Here is a 6,000-nt window from a genome sequence, read left to right as displayed (position 1 = left end):
TTGAAAGGAGGCTTCCAGGCCTCTTGAAAGGAGGCTTCCAGGCCTCTTGAAAGGAGGCTTCCAGGCCTCTTGAAAGGAGGCTTCCAGGCCTCTTGAAAGGAGGCTTCTAGGGCTCTTGAAAGGAGATTTTCAGGCCTCTTGAAAGGGGGCTTCCAAGCTTCCGAACCTTTTGAAAAAAGGCTTATGAACATCTTAAGAGAAGTCTTTCGAAACTTTTGTAAGAAGGCCTTCGAGCAGCTTGTAAAAGGCTGTGGAGGGCAGAATTTTATTGGATTTATTAATCGTCATACTTATTATGTCCAAAACAAAGTTTTGAAATAAAAAAATACACAGATATCAAAACTTTATCTGTACATTTCGATTGGAATTGTAATTCGTCCGCCCTAGGGCCAATGAAGGTACCCCCAGGGGTACATGTACCCCAGGTTGAGAACCGCTGTGTTAGAGCATATCTGAGAACATATTCGGATTCAGCGAGCGAAAATCTACTGAAGACACATCAATTGGTTCTGAGAACCCGCAAAAGGTTAAATTGTGTTCCCCTGTGAAGTAGCAAATACTTTGTTGCTCCTACATCCGACGTTTCGGCAACTAAATGTAGGGCACTACACACACCAACAAGAATACATACTCCTAACCCCTAGAAAAGTTTAAATGAATTAACCGAAACGTCGGATGTAGGAGCAGCAAAGTATTAAGACTGCTATTGCCGATAAAAATCAATCTCAAAGGAGGACAACTCACCCGAATTGTAGCGAAAAAGGAGGACATTTGGTTGAAAAGGAGGACATAAAAAACATCGATCGATTTTAAGATTTTAATATGATTAAGAATATTATATTTGTTAGGACTTTGCACACTAAGGTTTTTGGAAGAAGTGTTTGTAAATCGAGGCAAATAATTTTTTAATTTCTCAACATTACATCTCCAGAAAGAACATTTCCGACTCTTTTGATAGTTTTTATTTAGCACTTCCAGTTAGCACTGCAAGCGCCATTTTATAATGGGTGATTTCGAATCAACGGTGAACAAATATTAAAAATTCATATGCTAGCCTTTTTAACGGCATTCCACAGAATTTTTATAACAATTTTGAACATTTAACAATAGATAACTGACCTAACATTTGGTTCCATCAGGACCGATCACAAGTTGTGGGGATATTTTTTAACTGTATGACTACTAACCAGTAGTCAGATTAGTTCAGGTTTCTATTCCATTTTAGACATAGCATGGCGGTTGCTCTTTGCCTCACATATTCAAGAAATTCAAGAAAAGTACGGTGAGATGCGTTCAAAAGGCAACTCGATGGGTGTTTATTTGTAGAAAGTATTGAAATGCAAAAGGCACGGCAAATGCTGGGTAAAGCGTACCATTGGTACTTCGCGTACCTGAAGGAATAAAATAGACCCCATCTCGCGGTCCTTAGCCTCTTACTCAGCAACTCCTACCCCTACCTCCCCGCGGTGCTGGCCGGGATACGAGCAACCTTAGGGAAGATCGGATAACCAACCCCGGTGGGAACTATGGTCGTATGCTGACAGGGAAGGGGGGGTTTACTCCTCTCCGCAAATCTTATTGAGCGTCTGTTCTCCATGTCAGGATCGGCTCACAACAGCGTCTGTTCTCCAAGGGTACGGGTACGATGGGCACGGGCCGGAAGGGTACGATGGGCAGGACATGTTGCAAGAATGCCGGACAGCAACCCTGCAAAGATGGTGTTCGCTTCCGATCCGGCAGGTACGAGACGGCGTGGAGCGCAGCGAGCGAGATGGGCAGACCAGGTGCAAAGCGACTTGGCGAGCGTGGGGCGTATCCGAGGATGGAGAGATGCGGCCTCGAACCGTGCATCGTGGCGTCAAATTGTTGATTCAGTGTTATCTGTTTAGATGTTAACTGAATAAATGAATGAATGAATGTAAATGAATTTAAATGCAAAAGAAGGACATTTGAGCACAAAAGGAGAACATCTGATTTTTAATGAAAAAGGAGGACATGTCCTCCTTTAGGATACCATATGGTCACCCTACATCCAACAGCTTACTATTCAATCAGCACTTTCACAGTTATTAGGGTAAGGGAGGTATTCCGAATAAAAGTTAGATTTTGTAATAATGCTTGATCAATTCCCTATGCAACTAAAAAGTGGTGAATGCTAGGTAGGATTTGTAGGTAAAAATGTTGTAAATCCCACCGAAAGAACCAAACTATCATAAATTCTGAAGATATGTTAGATTTAATTTTGGACCACCTATTGAACATATTTTGGACCACTCGAATAATTGTGTATTGCTTGCAAAGTTATGTTACTATTAGATTAAATTAGTGATCTCCAACATTTTCGGCGTTTTCATCCTGAAAGTCCTTGTTAGGCAATATATTTCTATAAGCACTCAAAAGCTTAGAACAATATCTACCAGCTAAGAATATTGAAACTAATATCAATTTCAGTACCAATCAGTACAGCATCATCAAGGCAAAACAAACGTGCGGCCCATGGCCGTGATGTAGACACCAGGTCACTCCTACCGTGCCATATTTGTATGTACAGATCTGTGTGGTACTAGATAATAAACTTAAAGAATGCATGCAACCGCCACGTGATAGCCGTTATACGACAGCCTTATGTACATGAATTCATTGCGAGCATTCATGCCTCAAGCTCATCGCAGCAACGCAGGATACCTCGCCCTCTTTCAGTTAAAACCAATCGGACAGGTTAGACGTCTTTGCGCGGTGGTCCCCTTTTTCCCAAGCTCCATGTTAGAACTCCACAATGGCGCCCTGCCAGGAGTGAAAATTTTCAATCGAAGAAACCTAAGGAACCGACAGAAGCATTTTTTTTTAGAAAAGGGACCACCCAGAAAAGTTTATAATTTCGCGATATAATAAAAGTAACACATTACTGCTACTGAAAAAAAATATCAGGTTAGTGAGAATAAAAACTTTAAAAACGAGATGAAACGGTGATGGAACAAAGTGTAGGTACCAAGCGGGTCATGTTGCCGCGCTGCGCGAGTCAAATGGACCGCGCCGAGCAGGTCAAATGGACCGCGCTCATGAATCATGAGCTAGTGAAACAGTCAAGGACATATGGCTACGATACAAACTTCATCGTCCAGTCGGCGACACGAGATGAAGCATTCGAGTCTGAGAATGGACATCTGGATAAATGTAGCATATGATCGAGGATGAAATCGTAAGCGCCCAGGTACAGGAGAAAGAGCGGGCGGACCACAAGCCAAACAGCAGCGAAATACCGAAATCAACCGACGTACACAAGCACGTCGCATGCGCTGCACTATATGCTTCCTCTTCAACCACCGAATTGGATAATGCCCAGCGGCAAACCGCAACTGCAAATGAATGCGGCCAACGTGGTCATTTCGGATCAGAGAAAACGCTACATGCCTACGCTTCTGAAGAACCAATGGTCGTCGAGTGCACAATCAAAGGAATGTTACAACTGCGAGGTGTCACAACCACCTCAACGATTCCCAAAAATGCCGGAAGTAAAGGTCAAATTTAGTATTGACCCAACAGTTCCGAAGATTGCAGGTTCGTGTCCTGTCACGGTCGCCAATAGAAACAATATCCTTTCATGTGACAGTGCATTTGCTTATAATATTTCATTTTCTTATGAAATTATGAGATACGGTTTTTTTTCTGGAGAGAAAGGAAGATGTGTGGTACTAGATAATGATCTTAAAGAATGCATGCAACCGCCACGTGATAGCCGTTATACGACAGCCTTATGTAGGTACATGCATTCATTGCAAGCATTCATTCAATGAAAAATTAACCTATTTTGGACATGCCTCAGAATACTGTTTTTAAACTTACAATGTTGTTCTCGAGATATGAAACTGCTTCAATTAGGTTTTAAGAAGTCAACAACATCATTCACAGGTTTTTAATCTATGTACAAAAAAAATTACAGCTTTTGAAAGTTGACTTCAATTTTACAATATCGTCTTAGTTTTGCTCTAATCCAGCCGGAATGAGTAAATGCGTGAAAATATTCTTAATAATTGCAATATTTTATAAGAAACAAATGTAGGAAATACCTTATGGATAGTTTCTTTTTGCAATAAAATTTGAAGGTTGCATGTTTTATTTAGTTTTGTGTGATATAAATACAAAATTCCGCTAGGTGGTCCAAAATATGAGCCCGGTCCAAAACACAGCCGTTACCCTAACTGCGTGGTTTATCCGAAAATTGTCGAAACGAAACTGCGAATCGAACCCAGCCCCCTTCAGCATGGTGTTGCTATGAAGCCGCAAGGCGTAGGAAGGCCCTTACATTAATTTATTGTTAAACATGACCAATCGTTTTGAATAATTGTGTACCACCAGTTAAACTTATTCACTTATTCAGCTTTTCTTAGCTGTTTGCAAGGGATGAAATTTGTTTAGTGCATGTCTTTCTGCTCCATTTCTGTTGAGAAGAAACGAAGTAGTCGATTTTTATTCAGATAGTAGCTTCGTTTCGTTTCGGCTAAAATTAATTTATTCTCTGATTAATTCTCGAGTTACGCAGAAATTTGTTTCATTTGTATGGGAGACCCCCTTTCCAGAAGGGGAGTGGTTTTGAACCACCACAGAAACATATCTCGCTCAACTTTTTAAAAGGACCTAAGTAGCATTTGTTTCATGAATTAATTTGAATAGCGCAATCAACAGAACAGCATGAAAGCTTTTGATTGCAGCACTCAAATTAATTCATGAAAAAAATGTTACTTAGCTCCTTTTGAAAAGTTAAGCGAGATATCTTCCCTTCTAAAACCTCCACATGATAGATTTGGTTCCATTTCCCGGCCCCAAGAACCTCTGCATACAAATTTTTACGCCGATCGGTTCAGTAATTTCTGAGTCTATAAGCACAGAGAAACAGACGTCTCACTTGGAACAAAATGCAATCAAAATCATCGTCACCGAAACCAAGCGGCAAGCGGCAGCCAGAAGGCGGTAGTATGCAAACGTCAAACACAAGCAAAATCGATGGAACCGCCATCGGTGAATCAACCGTTTAAAAGGTGAACGATGCAACTTGTGTTGAGTGAAACGTCTGTTTCTCTGTGCTATAAGGGTCAGACAGACAGAAATTCATTTTTATGTACATGGATTTCTTAAACTTAATTTGAGGCCTCTTTAGATTGAGTTACCGCTATTTATACCCTTCGAGAAATGGCTTATACCAACTCCTTCAAATTCGTATCCGCTTCTTTCCTAATTATTGAGCGCTCTGGAGCTTGGAGATTCATGTCGTCGGTTTCGAAACCAGCCTGAGATTCAGTTACGTAGTTATAGTTTACTCCATAGACTCCATCCAAAAGGCGCAAAAGATGGGTCAACTGAAAGCAAAGTCGCAAAGTTTGATTTAAGTCGTTTTAAGTCTAAGCAAAGTCAAAGTTTGATTGGAAATAGTCGCATTTGTGATCCCATGGTTATCTATGCCTGCCGAGGTAGCAGGGAGGCATGTGAGGGTTGACACTTACGTGTTCAGAGCCATATCAGCGCTAGTCAGGAATTATCATCACCCACCGTGTTGCCAGAAGTGGGTGGCTGGATTGGACGGCGTGCTGTAAGGCTCGCCATGGGACGGAAGACAGCCCACACACCAAATTTATAAATATTATTTCAGCAAAATACTTTACTGAAAATGATCAGCGATTTTGAAGCTTTCTGAAAATCAGTATATTTTTGCAAATTACTGATAGCTCAGCATTTCTCATCGACTACTGTCCAATTTCAGATCAAAGCAATCTTTTTTTCTCGTCATAAGACAAGTTGGTACCTGAGACGTTGGTACGAGTTGAGTAAATAATTTATCGTAAGTATTGCAAATCGAATATGTGAATATGAAGAATGTTCTTGTAAAATTAAATTGAAATGTTTTTCAGCCAGTAAAAACTAATGAAAAGGACATCGTGCAATTCTGGACATCTGCAGTTTCGAAAATAAAAAAAATCAACTTTAGACAGATGAAGTCTGTGTCAT

Source organism: Armigeres subalbatus, chromosome 1, assembly GCF_024139115.2.
Source record: "Armigeres subalbatus isolate Guangzhou_Male chromosome 1, GZ_Asu_2, whole genome shotgun sequence".
Classification (NCBI taxonomy): domain Eukaryota; kingdom Metazoa; phylum Arthropoda; class Insecta; order Diptera; family Culicidae; genus Armigeres; species Armigeres subalbatus.
This window is presented reverse-complemented; position numbering follows the sequence as displayed.